Raw genomic sequence first — 22,740 nt, forward strand, 5'->3', positions numbered from 1 at the left:
TGACAATTAGCAGAGGAAGAAGAAAAAAAGTCTTGATGTTGAGAAATCAGCAGAAGAGAGATCCAACTGGTAATTCTGACTTGTAACCACTGGAACAAAAAAAAAAACTAAAAAAAAAATCTGTATGTGTAATTATGTCTTCTGAAGTGACAATTGGTTATTAGAAGTTCAGAAATAGCAATCATTGAGATAAAGCAATCACGCCTGGGTTCCTGGTTTCCTGCCTTAGTGCAGCTCTTCTGTAAAACCGTAGAGAGGGGAGAAAAAGAGGGAAAATTGTCAAAGTAACTGCAGTCATTTGTAAAAAAGCAAATTAGGAGATACATTACTCAGAAAGTGTCGTTTACTGGAAGACGGCTTTCTCTTAGGACATCATTATTTTCTGCGGAGAAAGTTAATAAATATTCGTCGGAGATGCTTATAGTCTGTCTACATATGTATCACCAGAGACAACACGCGCCATGGTTAGCCAATTATAAATCCAACTCGCTCAGCTAATTTGTTCTTCACTCTAAACTTACGGCGTGGAAACTTCTACATGTGCACAGATTTATGCCAAATTTGCAATGCCATTAAGAAAATTTAATTTTTCACTTGGCTCAGATGTCCCAAGATGTCCATTCATTGTATACAGATTCCCATAATAAAAAAAAAATGAGGCATATAAATCTATATCTATTTCTGTCTTAAGAACCTGGGTCCCCTTAAATTATTTTCTAAGTTGTACAGTATTTGTTGACATGTCTACATTGGTGATGAGTGAGTATACACATCTTGCTGATGCAGCCAATCTGTGAGCTTAGCAGTCATTCGTTGTGTACTTCTGTGCAATGTCTTCACTGTAGGTATGTACAAACAGAAAGTTCACAGCAACACAAGTTGCACCCCCATAGGGGGGTGCGAGTAAGCCCCAGTGTTCAGCTTAGGAACCCATTTAGATCTCCAATTCCAAAGCAAGGCAGCACTCCATATCCAAAACAGGCCACATATTGTTTTTCACTTGAGAAAGAAGGTAATACACCGAAATGTTGCCTGTTTTGAAATAAACTCATCCCTATTTTTTCCCCATTTTGGATATGGAGTGCTGCAGGTATGTAGACAAATCCCTACATGGAAGTCTGATGTCCAACAGTGGGCGTATCAGGCATCACTTTGGAATTGGAATTCACAGATACATACATTCTCTCAATGCAATAGAAGAGAAATCAAGTGGTATGGATTTTCTCTAGGGACTTGTTGTGGGTTGTGGGGATATAGTTTGGTATCATAGTTTCATAACCAAAAATGCATGTTTGCATACCACACCATAACCCCTAGTTTATTTAGCTTATATTGTCCCATTTTTTGAAGAAGCCCCCTCCTCCACTTATATTGTCCCCCTTTCCCGCAGCATGCCCCACCATGTCCCCTTTCCTTTAACTGCCCCCACCCTCTCCTTTCAATGTCCCCTTTCCCAGCCAAACTCTGTTAAAAAACAAAATCTAATACTCAACTTCCATGTTCCTCTGCAGCAATCTTCTCTACATGAATGTGGAAATGAAGTAAAGGAAGAGAAGACTGCTACAGGAGAACATGGAAGGTGAATATTGTTTTTTTTTAAAAAGATTATTTACGACCCAGAACCAGGTGTTCCACGGCCCGGTCTTGGGCCGTGGACTGGAGGTTGGGGAACACTGCTTTAAACCTTTTCCAGATTGATATGCATAGTGCAACAACATTTGCTTCTCTAAACTATTGTCTGAAGTCTTTCCTCCTTGGCATTGTGTTCACATATGCTTAGAAACTCCAGCGCAACAAACTAACAAAGCTTGTGATTTTATAGAGCTGGTCTCACTTTCTGATGATCAATCAGTCAAGGGATTTGATTTTAGCAGCAATAGGACAGTTATCTGCAGTTAGGATGTACTTAGTGTTACACTGCTTCTACTTTGATTTTTGTTAGATATGTACTGATATGATGGAATCTGTCTGTTGGGTTCACTTTTTAAGATCTTCTTTCGGTATAAGTACCACTTTAGTCAGCATTGTGGCTGCTTGTTAGGGGGCAGCAGTTCAGGCCAGTCAGCAGACAACAGTGATGAGTGAAGGATGCAAAGACTTAATGCATGTCCATTCCTGGGACATAGAAACCATACAATTCAGAGGGTGCACTTCCTTTCTCTTGACTCTATTGATCTTACAATCTAGCTATACTCTACTCTAATCCTGGTCCATCTCTTTATCCTCACTACATCTATTTTTTGGTTAATAAATCTTTGGTTAAAAAAAAACCTTTTTTTTTTTGCTTTGTATGTTTCCATATATTATATGATGCCCATAAACACCATTGACTAGAGACCACATCACAAATACACATAAAACATATTTATTATAGGTTGCTAGATAAAGCCACAGAGACTTTTCATATCCATTATTTATACATTATTTTATCTCTTTATTTTTTTTTCATTTTGGTTTTATCATTTTTCTCTTTTTTTCTCTTCCTCACTTCAAACCTTCCATTGATGCATTGTGTGGACAAAGCGGGGAAAAAAAACCTCTTCTTTTTTTCTGTCACCCATATGACATTGCTTTTAAGATGTGCAATGAATTTCTGTCTATATGGGAAACTAAATTGCCTTTAGTGCCTTTGCAACATTTGACTTTAATGCATGCTGAGGTAGTCTGGATGCTGTATATTACTTCTTATGTAGCAATGTAAATCCTAGTTCATATCCTGTGGCTATAGAGATGAAGCTGTAAGAAAACAGATACAAAAAATGTAAAAAAGTATATACAAAATATACAATTATATATCACATCACAATGTTCTAATTGTTCAAAACAGCATCACGGGGAAGAAGTCGACAATACTTTACTGAAGGTCAGTGGTCATCTCTAAAAAACCCTTTATCCCCAGTCCTCCTTCCCATCCTGGAAAACAAATTTGCATATTTCCCAGAATCCTTCAGTGGATCATCAATAGCTATAAGTCTCCACATGCCTATAAGGCGGCCTTAATTGGCACAGTCTCTGTAAGGAGATGTTTTACTTCCGTACCTTAGTCACAAGCCTCTGACTCAGCCAAACCAGTTCCCTACACTGTACTGTACCTCTATACCTCCTAAACTTAAACAACTGCCAAAAGTCTTGGGTTCAGGGTCTGTGAATTAATTTATAGAGGAGGCACATTATCCTAAAGGAAAGTATGTGTTTTAAAGGGAACCTATCACCAGCGAGCTTCCGCCTCCAAACCCCACACAGTACCTTTTAGATGTTTTATGCTTTTGGGCATCAATAGAAGTCTTTTTTAGAAGAATGGTGGCTCTAATCCCATGGATAGAGCCACCAGCGCAACATGTATAAAGACATCTAACAACTACTGTGTGTGTCTTGTGGGGGTCGTGGGAGTCATTGGTGACAGATTCCCTTCAAATGAAACTCTACCATGGGAAATTTACTTTCTGAGATATTCCCAGTGGTAGATTCCCCATCTGGGCAGCAGCTGCATTCTGTTTTTCACTAATTTAGGGATGCAGCTGCTGCAGAAATAAAGTTTAATGCTGGAATATGCAAATTAATTTCTAAAGCTACTGGGGACATTCAGTAGGCTGGGCCCACCTTTAGCATCATTTGAGCTTTGCGCGTCATCTGCCATCAATGCACCTGATGCTGGGCAGCTCTGCGCATGCATAGTAGTTCCCGATCATCTGTCGGTGGCGTACGGCAGCAAGCTACTGTGCTCAAAGGGTCGGAGCGGATACAGGGAGGTTCATCTGTAAAATTAGTTAAAATTTATGACTAGAATGGATTACCAACCTGGTGAAAGAGGGCTTACAGTAGATCTGTCATGGATGAAGCTCCAACTTTGAAGGGTTTATGTAGCAAAGTGGAGAAGGGGAGATGATGCATCACCCCACAGCTGACAGACTACGCCCTAAAATTATGACAAATAGAATCCCCACCAGGACTACTGCAGGTATAGTAATGCAGTCATATTACTGTATTGTTCATATAATGAAACCCACAAAGGAACATTCCCAGTGCATGGAAATCCTGCCAGATAAGTTGCAACTCAGTAAAAAAAAGTAATCAAAATCTTTATAAAAACACAGACATGAAAAAACATCTGACGCCAGAACTTCCTTGTCAGATCTGCACTTTAATGCTGTTTTTCTAAAGACAAGCTCTGTTTTTATGCACGTGTTATAAGTCATCTGCTGCTCTGAGATATCTCCACTAACAGCAGATGCTATGCAGCAGATTCTTTGTGTTTTACAGCGTCACGCTTTACTGTAAATATCTGCTCTTTTCTTGGTGAAATGATAAATTACATATAGTGGATACATTTAACTGATTTTCCTAAATTGTATAAGATACAGGGCTCATCGTGATTACTTCATTACCACTACAGTCACATGGATCAGATACTGTGTCCAATAGGAAGCTCACAACATCCCAATATCATCCTCTAAAAGGGAACGTGTCAGGGGGATTTGGGACACTAAACCCAACACAGGTCTTTATGGAAGCTGTGGTCGCATAGCATTGGGAACTTCAGATGTGAGTCATTCTACTCACATCTAGGTAAGTACAGGCAGTCCCCTACTTAAGGACACCCGACTTACAGACAACCCATAGTTACAGACGGACCCCTCTGCCCACTGTGACCTCTGGTGAAGCTCTCTGGATGCTTTACTATAGCCCCAGACTGCAATGATCAGCTGTAAGGTGCCTGTAATGAAGCTTTATAAATAATCCTTGGTCCAATTACAGCAAATATTTTGAAACTCCATTTGTCACTGGGGCAAAAGAAAAAAAATTGTCTAGAACTTCAATTATTAAATATACAGTTTTGACTTGCATACAAATTCAACTTAAGAACAAACCTCCGGACCGTATCTTGTATGTAACCTGGGGACTGCCTCTCCTAGTTACACCTCTGTATAGCGGCCAACTTCTAAGACTTTATATAGATAAATCTACCGTATATGCTCGAGTATAAGCCGACCCGAGTATAAGCCGAGACCCCTAATTTTAACACAAAAAAATGGAAAAACCTATTGACTCGAGTATAAGCCGAGGGTGGGAAATGCATTGGTCACAGCCCCAGTATATAGTCTGCCATCCCCCTGTAGTAGCCAGATAGCCTGTCAGCCCCCTGTAGATGCCTGCCAGCCCCCTGTAGATGCCTGCCAGCCCCCTGTAGATGCCTGCCAGCCCCCTGTAGATGCCTGCCAGCCCCCTGTAGATGCCTGCATGCCTGCCAGCCCCCTGTAGATGACTGCATGCCAGCCCCCGGTAGATGCCTGCCTGCCAGCCCCCAGTACTCTGTACTCACCATTCCGACGGCCCGAGCAGCGGCAGGTCCGCGGCAGCTACGCCTGCAGTGCATCTTCTTACTTCATGCTGGCGCCAGGTTCGCGACGGCTCCCTGCACGCGACCCGACCTACACACAACAATGATGTCAGCCGCTGCTGACATCATAGTTGTGTGCAGGTCGGGTCACGTGCAGGGAGCCGACGCGGGCCTGGCACCGGCATGAAGTTAGAAGAGGCACTGCATAGTTGTGTGCCAGTCAGGTTGCGTGCAGGGATCCGTCGCGGACCTGGTGCCAGCATGAAGTAAGAAAGGGCACTGCAGGTGGACCTGCCGCGGACCTGCCCCTGCTCGGGCCGTCAGAATGGTGAGTACAGATTTTTTTTTTTTGTATAAGCCGAGTGGGGAATTTTCAGCACAAAAATTGTGCTGAAAAACTCGGCTTATACTCGAGTATATACGGCTTATACTCGAGTAGATACAAATATCTCCATCCATAACTTAGCACTCCAGTTTTACACAAAACTATTTCAATATTGCAACAAGCTGGCAAAATTATCACAATAAAACTGCTATGTGGAGTCTAAAAAATATGTTGAATTATGTTGTGCATTGTACCCTGTCAAGGATTCAGTTAACATGCAATGGTTTTTGTTTGTGAAAATGCAATATGCAGACTAAATTAGGAAAAATTAATAATAATCATTAATAAAATACATTAAAAAATTATATATAATAACCCACTCTACTAAATAATAAAATGTATTCAAATGACTGACTTTAAAGCACACCTGTCTTACTTGAGACTGTGTAATGGATGTGGCAATCAATGAGTGGAAAGAAGCACTTAAAATGCCCAGTATGGTCTCAAGTAGCACATACTATAATATTGCTCAATAATTCCTTTTACAAAATTTATATTATACACCTAAAACTATAAATAGCTTCAGAGGATCCTAGAATGAGAAATGTGCTAGGTGAGGCAAGGTGGATACATATACACATTACATGGAGCTGTCACGGATATTGGGTGGATATAGCACAGTAGCTTCTGTAGGCTTTTAAGGCAATGATTCCTTTGGCTGAATAAAGTTGTTTGTTGGGTATTTGGAGTCAGTTGAAAGGCCTATCAGTCAATGTCTTGTTCACAATGAAAGGGCTAATGATACCAAGAAGAAATATAATGTTTAAATGGAAGGATACAATCATTCCTATGGTAGAGGAATGGGAAAGAAGGATGGATATGGTAATGTTGGCTGAATGAAAAAAAAAAAAAAAATGTTGGCTGAATGGTACGCAGCGGTAGCGTCGGGTAGGACTGGAAGGGTTTGCCTAAGCTGGGATAAGACATAAATTAGCAGCTTGAAATGTATATAAGGTCAAAGAGAGATGAATTTTACTATCTTAAACTCTAGCACCCTCCGAGGGAGAGGTTTGTGGTGTCCAAAATAGACCTTAAATATCTGGAGCTATTTGGGTTGGGTTGGTACTTTCTGCAGAGGATATTCTTGCATAATAGAAATCTGTAATTTGGCTCGCCCACTTTCTCCTAGCAGGGAAGCAAATAATAAATTGTTTTCCTTTATTCATCTGCAAACCTATTTGTACAATCATTTGAATCTTATGAATCTGACCACTGCCCCCCTGAACCTGTGTGTCCAGAAGGTGTATGTGAAAACAATAGATAACTAATCTTGTGTACCTCTAGGGGTGCAGAACATCATGGCCACCTTTTTAGGTTGACAAAGACTTATGTAGGCCATTCATGTTCGCCTTTGATTTTTGGGGAAGCATATGCCAATATGTTTTCCCAGATGGAAAAAGGAAAACTGTGTTTCCATCCCCACCACAAAAAAATATTCAAACATGATTTGGTGACATGTAACTGTATGACGTTTGTTTATTGGTAAATTGAAATCCTAACCAAATTTGTGCTAAAATAATGGTGGTCATATATGTTTATCGTTGCTAGCAGAAGAAAAAGGCAGCATCAGTAGAGAGATCTTAAGATGGCTGATTGTCATGTAATATGACAGTTCCTTTTACCATTTCCCTCAATGTTATACCCCATAGGCATAAACCTAATGACTGCTAATTTCCTGGCTCAGCTTTTCTACCATATTGCTTCAGGATTAGTCTTTTTAATCATGCCTCAAACTTATTAAAGTTGTGCTTGACATATGTTCCCCAATGTCTTTTATATGGACAATGTTCATGATTATGCTACAGGATCCTCAATAGATAAGTTTAAATACTTGCTTATCAAAACTCAAATATATGTTTGCTCTGGTTGCTTAATTATTTTCCATTTCCTCTGAGATATTAATCAAATGGATCTACAAATTTGTCTTTTCTTTGTTTTTCTTGGCTTTGCAATTTTTACTGCTAGTAATACAATGAGGAGCAGAACTTTTGATCATGTAAATTAATCGAATATGTTTATTAGATGCTCAACTATGGAAGACATATCTTGAATGCTTATGTATATATAGATTATCTTGACATTTATTTGTTTTTGGTCTTTATGGGTGTCATTATGATTCTGGTGTCCAGGGACACATATATACATGAAGACTACCCAGTGGTAAGGGCAGCAACGGTTTCTTTAGAGTTTAGTTGTAGCTTGAATTCATTAAGCATTATTTTCTCAAGACTGTGTCATACTAGTAAAATCATGCAACACAGCACAACTAATTGGAGGCTACATAAACAGTGTGCACGCCGATCTTAAACCTGGAATTTGCAGTAGCTCTCGTCATCTGATTGCTTGTTCATGAAAATACTCTGCAATACTGATGTATTGCAGGGTATTAGCAGTGCCAGCCTATGCAGATGCCATAGCAGCGATCGCCCCCCCCCCCCCGAAAACGGCACGGGGGGGGGGGGGGGGGCGATCGTGGAGTAAAGACCCCCGGAAGGCATGTTAAATGCCGCGGAGCCCACTCTGTCCGCAGGTGTTAGCCGGGGATATCAGTGGTCGATTACCGTTGAAATCCCGCGGCTAACGATGCCGGTTCGGCTGCCGCTGAACCGGCATCGTCTCTGCGCAGTAGCTGTACTGCGCTGAGCGCTATTCGCGGGACTCAGCGCAGTACAGCTACGGCGCAGAGCGCTAAGGGGTTAATACTTCAGCATACAGAACTGTGTTAGGTATCATTGTTTGGGGGATAAGCTGATGTTTTGATTGATACCATTTTAGGAAGTGTAGCCCTTTTGATGACATTTTATTAAAATGTATGAATGAAAGGCTGCAGCCTGCTCATAGTGCTATGTTACAAGCTGTAAACCACTACTACATAGTCCAGACGAAAGTCTTTGCAGCTGCCAGAATTTCGACCAATGTCCTTTGGCCTCTCTAGTCGGTTCTCTATCACTGTGCTATGTACCTGTCTTTTTGTTGCCTGTGTTCCTGCGTTACCTGCTGCTGTTTTTAGCTCTCAGCTGTGTTAATTTATGTTATCCTATTAGGAGTGGCCGGGCTCCATTTAAGGCTGGTTGTGTCATTCAGTATTTGATAAGTATTGATAAAAGTTGTATCTCCAGCTTATCCCTGGCTCTGTTCAGTAGGAATATTTATTCTTACTTAGTAGCTTGTTTCTTTGACTGTGGTGAGAGATTCTGTGAAGTTTGTATGTTCTCTTGTGTTCTCTCACTACTTTCATATCCATTCCACTTTTATCTAATAGTGAGTGTTTTGTGGACCTGCTCTGGTTGTTAATCAGTATTCATGTCCTTCCTAGTTCACCAAACCCCAGTATCCCTTAGTCCTTTTCCCTACTATCGGGAGAGGTCTTCTTGTTCAAAGAGAGAGAAGTTGTCGCGTCTGGAGCTTGTCCAGGGATGCTCACCATCACCCGCAGGCAGGGACTAGCTTAGCCTTAGAGTAAGAGACAGTTCTCCCTTTGCTGTTTCCCTAGTTCTTGCTGCTCTCTTAATACCGTTTCCTGCTTCCATGTAAACAGTGACAGCATTGGGAGGTGCAGAGTTAATTCTAGCACTAAATAGCTGTTGCTTGACTGACAGCTCAACCAACCAGTGCATACCAGATGATAGTGCCTGTGTAATGAACAGTGAACGGACAGATAAATAAATGCATCTTTCAGGTGGACAGCTCCTGGAAATACAGTATGCTGACAAGGTACATTGGCTTTGCCCTCATCCCCAGCTATTTACTATGTTCTGCAGGCCAGGGTGCCTGCAAGCACGATGAGAGGAAACCTAGCAGAAGCTGCCACATGGTCACATGACCGTTTAGTGTTGGGGCCCACCAGATTCTCCAGTCCAATGCTGTTCATAAAACACATTTTTGGGCATGTCCATCTAAGAAGAAAGCAAAGAAAAATGACTGTACCTTGGCAGTTACAAGGCTCTGATTTATTTACTTTCTTCTTTCATAATGTCAACTACATAAAATAGTACAATAGAAACTGGTTGCTAGTAAAAGAGCCTGTTTTCATGTAGAAAATCTTAGTACAGGTCTTTAAATAAGAGTTGGAACTAAACTGAGGGCAAAGAATGGTTATAAAGGCTTGGCAGTGGCCATACCACACTATTTCCTCTCTCTTACTGCTATGAGACCCAGTAGATACTAAAATAAAATGAGCAGAATAAAATGCACAGCTGTGAGACAAACTTTCTAGATGAAAATAAAGTTTAAAACTTCCTATCAGGATATAGGTACATTATGTTGTAAGCCAAGTTCTGCACAAAGGAGTATGAACTTCTCCAATATAGTGCCTTTTGGTTCTTGTGCCAGGATCTTTCAATATCATTGCCAGGTAGAGCAACATCATCTTTGTATTTTCACACACTGTACTGGATTTCTTAAAGGAAATCTACCATAAAAATCCATCATGATAAACCAGGGACACTCATAGATCCAGGCACAGTGACTTTGGTAATCTTCTAATATTTTTTGTCCATGGCCTCCTCCATACCTCCTCTATCTGTGTACTAAAACATCCTGTGTATACCAGGGAGTGGGTAAGGGGAAGTGATGAATGAGCAGGGGGAGGGTGATATAGTTTATAGGGTGTAGGGGCCCTTCTGACTGATTTAGCATAATTTTCAAAGTTGAAGGAAACCATAGATAAGAAATATAAGAAGATTACCAAAGTCACCGTGCCTGGATCTATGAGTAAGTGTCCCTTATCATCCTTGATTTTGATGGAAGATTTCCTTTAATTCCTTTAATTCCTGATCTTTCAGTACATGGATCTGCATGAAAGCTGTGTCAGCAAAAGTGACTTCTAAGATATGATTCTGCCAAGTCTGGCGTGCATTACTAATCTAAATTAACAAGCGTTTACCTTCGGAAATCCATTGCTGGACATATGTCAAGTAAACAAATTAGGAATTAGGGATATTATGTACAGATTATATTCTTGGTGCAGTCTGTCCAAAGAATATTTTGAGAAAATGACAATGTCAGTATATGCTAGGCATGATTCATGTTCTTAACTGGTTGCCATGTACATTTTCGCTTTAAACACATTAATGCACCCATCAGAGTCTCCTGTCAAAGATTTAATGTTTTTGATTTGTTCTCCAAATGGTGGGGCCAAAAGTAAGAATCAAAATGTTCCATCATCCTAAAAAAAGGAAAGCCTGGCACCCATATAGGTCATCCTATAAACCTCTGTAATACATTACAGAGGTGTGAAGTCACTTCTGTATTAAGAATGATATTGACTTAATCTTTTGCAACAGCAAATATTTCTCTAAGGATGTGCAGTTGAATGGGAAAATTTGGCCAACACGTTCGCAGGCAGCCAGTGTTCTGAGCTGAATGAAGCATTTTGGTAATCTGAGTACAAGGTAATTGGGCATAGTTTCGCATAACTATGACACCTTCACCACTCTGTAACAAACCATGGTGCATCTCAAATCTTTGTAGAGTTTCGAATATGGTCTGTTTGAGTGGTGAATGGGATAACAGGGAAGTTGTTGAACAAGTTTTATTCAGATTTAGAATCTTAAGGACTTTTCTCTGCCTTCTTTTGTCAAATCTGGTACTTTGTATCAAAACTACAAATGATGAAGAAGCCATAATTAAAGATTGGAGAAGTTTGTGAGTTTGTGACAAAACAAATGTAAATGAATAAATGTTGGCATCCTGCTGCGTTATACTTCTTTTAGTGGGTCATACAACAGGTAGAGAGCACAGTGCTAAAGTATTTTGGGTGCATTGTGCACACTCCATTTAGATTAGAAAAGTTCAGGTGATTCCTGCCAACAAGTGTCGAAGTGCCAACAAGTATCGCCAGCAGAAGCCCCACTTTTAAACCACCAGACCAAAAACCTTCTTCTAAGCAAGGCAAACTCCTTGTCAAATGTCAAATAGAATTCTAAAATATAAATAAATAAATAAAGCTAATAATTGAGTAGGAACTGCAGAATTGGCAATGGTTTCCCTATAGTGTGCCCTAAATGCCTGCACATTATATGGTCATTGGTGGCACTCTCCTTTGTCAGAGGTATTGTTGGCCTTAGTCCAGCAGGTCTATACAATGATTTTGGGTCTGCCTTTCAGATTTAGATCAAACACCTTGTATAGGGGAACTTTAACAGTAAAGTGGTCATTACTGACACAACGCTCTGTTTCCACTCTCTACTTTGGCTTTATACAACTACTAAAAAAGTAACTGGAGCACCATCCTATCTGTCCGAGGAGTTCACCTCAAGTGCATTGTTCCAATGATACGATTCACTAAGATCATGCATCCAATATCCTGCATATGTTGCTTCCTGGGCTCAGGTCCGACAGAGTTCACCTTCTTCTTACTGTTGCATGTAAGATGCTGACATGGTAACTGATCGCCACTCCCCAATGGCGTCACGGGGAGCGACGGTCCCCAACAAGATGGTGGCGCCAACGCTCCATCTTTTTGAAGCCGCCGGCGGCTTTGCTTGCGGCAATGTGCAGGTGTTACCAGTAAGCCTTTGCTGTGAAATGCAGCAAAGACTTACTGGCTATGGAGAGGACTCAGCCCGTGAGCCCTCTCCATGCAACCGCAGCCGACCCGTGACGTGCCATTACATCACGGGTTGTGAAAGGGTTAATGGAGGCACTTGTAAAATGAAGGTAAAACTTAACATATATTAGTGATACTAAGAATACAAGCTCATGCTAAAAATGCATAATTGGACAAACAAATATATAACGAGTGTATTACTGGAACATTATATCAATGTATGCCCAATATTTGTGTCCATTAGTCTGAAGTGAAGTGTATGGGAAAGTAGCTGTATTAAATGGAGATGAACAGACACCCCCTATTTTATACCACAAGTGGAGATGTAAACCTCTGACCGGGGCTCAGAACATACACACGGGCCCAGATTAAGCCCCTGTGCCAGTTTTTTTGTCTGACTTTTCACTTTCTTTTCAGTGCAAACTGCTTGCCCAAGTGTCTGCACGATGCCTGACACAAAGCTCTGCACATAAAGGGACGTTCTGAAGCTCAGTCGGACCATGTGGCACATTTATTAAGCGGCGTCCAACAGAATTCTGTTGCATGCCCTACATTAAAGGATGCACCAAGTTTAATAGAGACACACCTTACTCCCGACACTACGGCCTGGTTAGATAGAAGGTGGGCATCTTTTGTTTTTCATTCTTGCGGGTCCGCATTCTCCAGGGGAGTATCTGTTCTTATTCATAATAGGGTGGATATTAAAATTTTAGCGGTTAAGACAGATAAAAAGGGGAGATTCATCTTCTTATTCTGCTTTATATAAAATCCTGTGTGTCCTGGCCTTTATATACATCCCGCCCCCCTTTTCAATGGAAGTTCTAAATGAGTTAACTCAGTTTACTAGAGATAGAGAGGACAATCCGGTTCTGGTCCTAGGGGATTTTAACGCAGTTCTCGATGGAGATCTGGACAGACGTAGCCTGAGCAGTTCTGCCGGGCATAGGGATAGGGGGTCCTCAGGCTTAAGAACTTTCTGCGAGAGTTGGTCACTTAAGGATGTCTGGCGCACTAAATACTTGGATAAACCTGCGTTCTCTTGTTTTAGTCGGACTCATTCATCTCTCTCCAGGATTGACTTATGCTTGGCTAATGATGCCTTCCTTGGCTTTATTGCGAGAATGAAGTATGAGTCTATAACGGTCTCTGAGCATGGTGGGATATCCCTCTTATTGAGGTTACAGAAGGGATCATGTTTGGAAAGAGGAAGCTTTTTTAGACTTAACCCTCATTGGCTTGCAATCCTGAATAATGAGGAGAAGATCAATAGACTGATTCAAGAATTCTGGTCTCGTAACTCAGGGAGCGGGGAACCATGGAGGGTGTGGGATTCATTGAAAGCTTATCTGCGCGGCATCTTTTTTTCAGAGATTAACTGGAAGAAAAAGGAATTTAGACAGATGGAGCTTAAACTTAAAAGAGAATTAGACCTTAACCAAAAAACCTGGGCTGCTACCTCTACGGAAGCAGATAGAGATAAGTTTCTGGAGTCCCAACTGGCTTATACCACCTTCATGACAGAGAAATCCCAACATAGAGCTTTCTTTAGGGGATATAGAAATTATGCGGAGGGGGGTAAACCGGGTAAACTTTTGGCTAACTTTCTTAAAAAAAAAGAGAGTAACCAGGGGGTTCATGCTATTCTGGACCATACTGGGAAACTGGTCCAAGATCAAAGAGCAATACTGGAGAGCTTTAGGCTCTTTTATGAGGCGCTCTACGCATCTGAAGTAAGGTATATGGATGGTCAGTTAAATGGCTTTCTGGAATCGATCCCTATCCCTGGTTTGTCAGAAGAAGAGAGGCTCCCTTTGAATGACCCTATAGGGGTAGAAGAGATTTTGGAGGCCATTAGGACTTCAACATCAGACTCAGCACCCGGACTAGATGGTTTACCCTCCGCCTTCTATAGAAAGTATCAAAATGTTCTGTCTCCAATATTAGAATCGGTGTTTACAGCAGCATATGTAGAGGGGGCGATACGGGGATCAATGACGGAGGCTGCCATAGTATTGATCCTTAAGAAGGATAAAGATGGAGCTGAGATGGGCTCTTATAGACCAATTTCTCTATTGAATTCTGACATAAAAATTTTAGCAAAAATTCTCTCCTCCAGATTAAAAAAGGTAATCTCCGTCTTTGTTCACCCGGACCAAAACGGGTTTATCCCGTCAAGGAGCACGGGACATAATCTCCATAGGCTGTTCTCAGATATGCAGTTGGGAAGTAGGGGGGACCGCTCCATCCTGTCATTAGACGCTGTTAAAGCGTTTGACAGGGTGGAGTGGCCTTACTTATGGAAGGTGATGGACAGATTTGGGTTAGGTGGGGATTTCGCTAGGTGGGTTAAGATCATGTATCACTCCCCCATAGCGAGGATGTGTGTTAATGGTTTGCTTTCTGAACCTTTCCAACTGTATAGAGGGACTAGGCAGGGATGCCCCCTCTCCCCCCTCCTCTTTGCCCTATTTATTGAGCCATTGGCTATTTTGATTCGGGAGTCCAACCACATCAAGGGCTGGGGGTGTGGGGGAGAGGGGGACAAGATTTCGCTTTATGCGGACGATATTTTGTTGACGATCCAGAGTTCAGATGACTCTATAAAGGAGGCCATTAAATTGGTGGATGGGTTCGGATTCTTTTCAGGATTAAAGATCAATTGGGGCAAATCAGTCCTCCTACCGTTGGATGGAGTGGGAAGAGAGGAAGACCTCCCTATTTCCCGGTTAGAAAGGGGTGCTTCCTTTAAATACTTAGGTATATGGGTTTCCGGGGATTTTGGAAGGTTTGTGGAATTAAACATAACCCCGCTCATTAATAAGTTAAGAAGGAATATTTCGGGGTGGATAAAAATGCCCTTTTCTAGAGCTGATAGGGTAGCTATTGTCAAAATGATCCTCCTCCCACAGCTCCTTTACCCTCTAGCGGTGTCCCCAATTTGGCTCTCCGGGAAACTGTTCAGAATTCTTGAAGGTTTGGTCAGAGATTTGATTTGGGGGAAAAGGCGGGCCCGGATCGGGTTACCCTCTCTCTATTGTTCTCTGGAGGATGGGGGGCTGGGGGTTCCCTATTTCTTTGGTTATTTTTTGGCCTCCCAACTTGCTTTCTTAGTTATAAGAAAGAACTGCAGTGCCTATGGTAGGTTAATAGAGCTTAGTGTGGGAAGCAGGGATTCCATCTTTTCTTTGTTAGAAATTGGGGAATTTAGATTTAATAATTATAAGAATATTCACATGGCGAAGTTATTGGATAGAAGTTGGGGAACATATAAAAAGTTAAAGGGTATAAAGGGTATTTTGTGGTTTACCCCAATATGGGAGAATTTTCACTTTGATGAATTTAAATCTATTCCAGATAGTGAGCACTGGTTTAAGAAGGGGGTTCGATTTTTCTCACAGATTTTGGATGGGCTTCATTTATGTGATTATAGGATGTTTGGGAATCGTTTCACAGGGATGGATTCGAGTTTTCTTCGATTTATGCAGTTGCAGCACGCATTTAATGCGGTGAGGTGTAAAGATAGATTTACCTTATGCACTGATGTAGGAATAGAATTTTTGACTAGCACTAGTCTTAGGAAGAAGGTGACTTCACAGATGTATAAATATGTTATGCACGGGTTTGCGAAAGGGGTGGTTCATCCCTCGAGAAATAAATGGCACATGCAAGTTGGGGAGATATCGGAAGAGCACTGGAAATTGTGTTGTAAAGGTATCGGATTGTCCTCTCAGTCTTGGAATCATAAGATAGTTCAATTTAATTTTATTCACCAGTTATATTATACGCCCAGGGGTTTATTTAAAATGAAACTTAGGGCCGATTCTAGATGTCGAAGGTGTGCCCTGGAGAATGCGGACTTTTTTCATGTAGCTTTCGGTTGTCAGAAGTTGTGGGACTATTGGAGTGAGATACTGGACTTTATAAATGGTACTTATAATTTGAGACTTACTTTTTCAGCCCGGGTTCTGCTCCTAGGTCTTATAGACTTGGGGAGAGATGAGTCTAGGAAAAGGCTGATAGTCCATAAACTTCTGTTCCTGGCTAGATTGATTATCGCCAGGAAGTGGGGTAGTGCAGTAACCCCGTCTTGCGGAGAATTTATGGCAGAGGTACAAAAATGTAAAAGCTACGAGAAACTTACCGCAGAAAGAGGTGGATTTATAAATAAATGGAAGAAGATCTGGTGTGTGGGTATATAAGACAGGTTTTTTTGTTACTATTACTATCATTATTATTTTTTTTATCTTATTTTTATGTTTTACTCTTTTTATTTACTTTTTATATATATATATATATATATATATATATATATATATATATATATATATATATATATATATTTTTCTTTCTCCTCTCTTGCTTAGTTCTGGTCTAGATGGTCAGTCTCGAGTCTCCCCATCATCCTCCTGGTAGGGTGGGAGGGGGAGGGGGTGGGAGGGTAGGGGGAGGCGGTATGGGTTTCATAAGTTTAGATCGCACTTTAATACTATGTGCAATATTGCATAACTTATATGGTATTTATTTGTTTGTACATATGTATTTTTGAGGAATGGTATTGTACATGTATATTAGAATTTTTTCAATAAAAAAAATTAAAAAAAAAAAAAAAAAAAAAGGATGCACCAAAAAAAGTGGTGCGCACTTCTAGAGCTGTACAGGGTGCACCGAATTCATGAAGAACGTGCACCACAATTCATGAATCTTCACTTTTTCTCCATATAATGCAAAAACTTCATAAAAATATAGAGGACATTCACACAGGAAATTCAGCCTATGTTGGAGACTTCTTAAAGGGAACATGTAACCCCAAGGCTGTTTTTCACGGGTGACAGACCCAATAGGCATGGTATAGTACATTCCATAACTCTTACTTTTACAACTGAGTTCCCCTCCAATTGTGTAATATCCATTGCTAAACCTGACCTGGCTCCCTCCCTGCCAACAAGTCCTGGTCAAGTCCTGGGGTTATGTCTCAAATCACAACGTTCACTTGGCTATTTCCATTGCACTCAGTCTGGGCCCCGCTGATATTCCATTTCTTCCCCTCCCACATCCTCCATGTGACTAACCCTCCCTTTCTGACGTTGGCTCACCACACAGGAAACCTCGCACCTGCACGGTGAGCTCTACACCCTAGTTGTGAGCCTAGTTGGAAAGATCAGGGATGTTGCGCATGCGCAGTTGGCTGAGAGGTGCATCGAGCCACTGAGGAGCTCACTGTGAGGGTGTACGGCTGTGAGCTGACGTCAGAAAGGGAGGGTGGGTCACAGAGAGGATCGAGTGTTCTGCTAATTACCCAGCGAATGTTGTGATTTGAATAGCGGGAACACTCCAGGACTTGAGCAGGGCTTGTTGGCAGGGAGCCAAGTCAGCTTTAGCTGTGAATATTACTCGAACAGAGGGAAAGTCAGTTGGGAAAGTAAGTGTTATGGAATGTACTATGCAGTGCCTATTGGGATCTCTCACCAGTGAAATTCAGCCTTCTAGCGGAAAGTTCCCTTTAAGCAGCTTTATTGTAGTGTACTCACATTTAAAAGGTTAAAAATGTGCATTTAAAAATCCATCTAACCACAAGGATGCAAACCATCAGTGCCTGACCCTGGGTATTGCCTACGTGGCTTCTTCCAGGGCATTGGTCCTCCCACATCATTTATAGACAGTTACAACATTAACATCAGATTTATTAACACATTTGCCATAAGGTGAATCTCTCTAACAACCTTATACATTACAAACCTCTCTTGCCTATTCAGAAAAACATACTGATTAAATATGTATATTCTTCAATATACCTGCCACAACTCCGTAGTTTATCTTTAAAGTCCCAGTATAATTTTGTCCTTTACTGGGAACCACAGAAAATAATGCCACTAGAGTCCTGCCCCCTGTCACCAGTTCTGTGTCTTATTTACACTATATTCCTGCTGACGTATCTGCTGCATTACGACCTATGTGGATTTGGCACTTATTGGTGACAAGCTGACTATGGCTGATTCTGCCTAACATATATCCACCCGAGGTCTATGTTAATCTGGCACAATCCTAATCTGATTGCCAGGTTCAATTTGCCCTAAGGAATGATGGATACATGAAATATATTAGGCAAAACCAGCCATAGTATCACCTTGCCATAGCCAGCTTGTCACACTCCAGCAATTAGTGCCAAAGTGACATAGGACGTAAGGCTGCAGATACGTTGGCAGGAATCTAGTGTAAGTGGACACAGAACTGCTGAGAGTCTAGTGGAATTGTTGGTCCCACAGTTGAGGACTAAAATAGCTAAAATATCACATGTTTGTCGATCCTTCATCAATATAGCTACTGTCCCTTGTACTTCAGACCTCTCGTGGACACAAATACTGGGTGTTCATTGATATAATGCTGGAATTATACATCAGATTCCTCTACACAAATCTATACATCATTACACGCTATTGTTTGTGCATTTTTAAGCATCATTAATAAAGGTTATGTTTTAACTTCTTGCCACATGTGTCCCCATTAAAGTGAGTGAAGTTTTCAAAGCGTAAGGAGAAAAATTGACCAATACATACTGCGGTAAATCTGTACTATTCTAAATATCCCCTCCACCATGAGTCTTACATAAGAACACAGCCTTTGGCAAGATGTAATATAAAACTATATAATACAGCAGACACCTGCCCTGTATGGAGGGAGCTCAGCTCCTAATCCCTCTCAGTTGATGTAACTTGACTCATTTTACTTGAATGCACTTGGACAAGCCCCTTAATAAAAGAGCAGATATAGTACCTATAGATTGTATACCAGTCACAAAAATTATGGCACTTTTACAATGCTTAAATGGTACAGTATGGAGAAGTAACCATCTGAAACTTAATCAGCAGCAAGTCCCTGGCATTTATATCTACCTAGAAACCTAAACCCAGACAGAAACACCGCACTATTGGCTAAACTGAAGACCTAGCAACCAAGTGACTAGAAGTATAATTCTAATCTCTCTTTACCTAATCACCAGGGGCTCCCCTATGATACCCACCCCAATCACCACCCCAGCAGTTGACTATATGTGTATCCTACATGGAAGAATTACAGACACTGTCATCAACAGAGAGTAAAGAGAGTAACAAATAGTTAATAAAATTCGATAGAAAGCCGAAGTGATGATCCTTCGCCCTGCAGCTATTAAGGCACAGCATTTCCATCAATTTAACACTAGGTGTATAATCCCAGGCTGCAAACCACTAGAATGATCTCACAGATATAGCAGTGCTGAATGTGTCACGTGTTGAAACTGTGCGTTGATAGCATATTGTGATATCACTATGAGTTGTAGCAAATGACACCCTCAGATCTGCCTTCTCCACAGAAGAATAGGTCAATTTCCATGATTCATAGGCAGAGGATGCATTACACACTGAGCGTTACATTGTGACACTATAAAATTTGGGTTACCTAACACAACAATTCTTAAAAAAGAACTCCTTCAGGCACTCCTATCAACACTAAGCATAATACGATTCTTTCAGTCAGGAACAGGAATTGTTTAGGGGTAAGAGAGTAGGGAGTCGACCGGAAAAAAAACATGCTCCTACCCAAGGACTTCCTATAGATAAATGCATTAAAAATTCTCAACAAAATTTTGTGAGAAACCAGTTTTGGACATAAAAGGGAGTGCAAAAGCAGCGTCCAAGAGTTCATGCGTCCAGAGAGATATGTTCAAGCGTCCAGAGAGATATGTGGAGCTGTGGTGCTTTGGGTGCCAACCTTGGACCGATGTCCACCAAAACCCCTTGCAAAGTTTAACACACATAATGGGGCTCATTTACTAAGGGTCGCACTGCTCACTTTTGTCAGACTGTTCGCCTTTTTGGGGGAGTGCATGGCTTGGACAGGTATTTAACTACTGTCTCTGCTGGGATTTTGGTGCAGACGATCCTATTGTGGCTCAGCTGCGCTGGTTTCCATGCAACATATATTAGGGGGCGTGCCGCTGGACGATCCGACTGATTTGGACTGAGCGCGGGATTTAACTTTCAAATTGAGTCGCAAGCCCAAGCACGTACATGCACCAGGAAGAAGAAGGTGAACTCTATGGGACCTGAGCGGGGATGCGACACATGCAGGATATCGGCGCACAATCTTAGTGAATCACTGCTGAGTGCATTATCGTCGGACAATGCACTTTCGGTGAACTACAGTGGAGGGGTAAGTAAATGTGCCCCAATATGTAGAAGTAATAAGTAAACTGTCTCTAAGTCTACAATCCTCTTTCCTGCTACTACAAGCCTGCATATATGCACACAAATTACTACTACTCTTGTATGTATGGCCAATGCACATATAACTACTCTCATTCTGCATATACAGTATATGGCCATGGAGCAGAACTACTTCTATGAACCTGCATATGTGACACTACATAGCACTACAGTTCTCATCCTACATACATGGGCAATGCAGTACTATTTCTCTTATCCTGCATATATAGGCACCACACAAAACTACTACTACTGTAAATCTGCATATCTGCAACATCACAACACAGTTTAGTTCTTTTTTGTGGGGGGGAAGGGGCGCAACTCCCCTACAGCCCAGGGCCTATGGCGGTGTTAATCTGCCCCTGCCTCTGACATGTGGTCATCTTTACTTAAGAAAATAGCAGCACCACAGTTTTATTACTCAATTTAACTCTTCGGAGATTGACATGGAGTAAGTGTATAGTGGGTAAGTAGCTTCACTGTGAGACGTATACCGGTAAACAGCAGCGATATCTGCTACAGAACAAGACATAGCAGTCTCCTATCCTCACTATTCTGTGTAATATCACTATCCTCCATTAGATTGTAAACTCTGAAGTCCAGGGTCCCCTCCACCAATGTGTCTTTTCTAATCAATGTTTTGTTTTATTTTCTTTTATTATATCCATTTTATTTGCAGACTATGGACAATATTCACTCTAGTAGTACTGATGAATAAATCAATCCGCTCCACTTGCTGATTCGCCCGATCTGCCAGCCTATAGTGTACAATGACTGAACTGAGTCTCCAATTATTGGCTAAAAGTGAATTAAAAAATGAGCAAATTGATTCAATAGATTCTCTGTATTGTAACAAATGCTAAAAACTCATATTGTAGGAATAATAATAATATTTAGACTTTTCTATTATTAGTTTGATAATGATTATTGTTATGATTATATTTTGTACATCTGTAATGATTGTTTTGGTTTTATTAGCATAATTGTGATCATTACAATTACTATTATTTTCTATTATTACTATTATTAGCATGTTATTCTTTATATTTGGCACTCATACTAGTATTTTTGCATTATTTTTTATTTAATAACAATATCTTTGTATTATCACTCCTTCTAGTTTCTTAGTAACTCCATCCCCTTCTCATACTTTGAATACTTGCCTCAGGTGCATTGGCTTGCGCTCAGCTGGCCCTTAAATCAGTGTGAAAGCTTGATATGGGGAAATTAGATAGTGAACCTCATTGGGGACAGGGACAAATGAGGCAGCATCAGCATCCGTCATTTTGTGGCTGAACTACACCCTCCATGAGGCAAGGAGAGAATTTTGCTTAGTTTCAGGTTGCAGCAGCTTGGCAGATATACAGTCTCATCACCAGTTTGGGGAAGGGGGGGGGGTTGTGCATTTTCCTTTTGCTTCAGGCAGCAAAATGACATATATATATATACATAATGACCTCCTTGGTACCATACCCAGCTCTGCCATAAAAGTTGCAATTTAGGATTTCCCCTTTACCACCAGTAAACCACTACAGCCAGTTCTGGGAAAGCTGTGGGATAAGTCAGTATAATGTACTAACTAGAAGACAGGAGACAAGTGCAAGAAATCCAGGAGAGCAGAGACAGGTGCTGGATGGGGGCATCACAAGACTACATTATTAGAGATAGGGGATTGGCCATAGAAGTCAGGGAGGAGATAAGGGTCAGAGCTGGGGGGACTACAATGTAGCAATAAGGTGAGAGTAGGAAGGTCACTGTAACTATAGACTGTCAGACAGTGTGACCAGGTGAGGACAATAGGAGCTCCCAGGGACAATCAAAAAGAGCTCCAGTAATAAGAATCCATGTTGGAAAAGAAGGGGTTAAGTGTGCATGCATTGCCTGTTACAGACAGCAGAGACCAAATTGCAATTCACTGGCATAGAGATTTGCAAAGCACAAGACAGCACAGTGCTGGAGATCTCTGGTCTGTGTAGGATAATAGACTGGGACCTTCATGGACTCTTCAACTTAGAAGCTGGGTATTTATCACTTACCTTGAACACCACTATTACCACGGGGACAGCTGGCAGCTAGCTCTCAGTTCTTGCTCTGTGAGGCTCAGTACAATGCTTTCCACCCATTCTCTCCTCTTCCTCTTCTCTTTTGCAGCCCAAAATATGAGACTCCTCTAAGGAAGTGGATGCAAGATCTCATCATCATCATCCCCATCATCAGGACCAGGCTG

General features: G+C 41.2%; 1 long non-coding RNA gene across 1 annotated transcript; it reads right to left on the reverse strand.

Annotated features, from left to right (window-relative positions):
- Positions 1–2,349: 2,349 nt before the first annotated feature.
- Positions 2,350–22,683, reverse strand: LOC140135128 (uncharacterized). Its single transcript, XR_011856471.1, has 2 exons — positions 22,550–22,683; positions 2,350–2,736 (listed from the first exon to the last, which is right to left on the reverse strand). It is a non-coding gene; the product is annotated as an uncharacterized lncRNA (long non-coding RNA).
- Between the last annotated feature and the right edge of the window lie 57 nt (positions 22,684–22,740).

Source organism: Engystomops pustulosus, chromosome 6, assembly GCF_040894005.1.
Source record: "Engystomops pustulosus chromosome 6, aEngPut4.maternal, whole genome shotgun sequence".
Taxonomy (NCBI): Eukaryota; Metazoa; Chordata; class Amphibia; order Anura; family Leptodactylidae; genus Engystomops; species Engystomops pustulosus.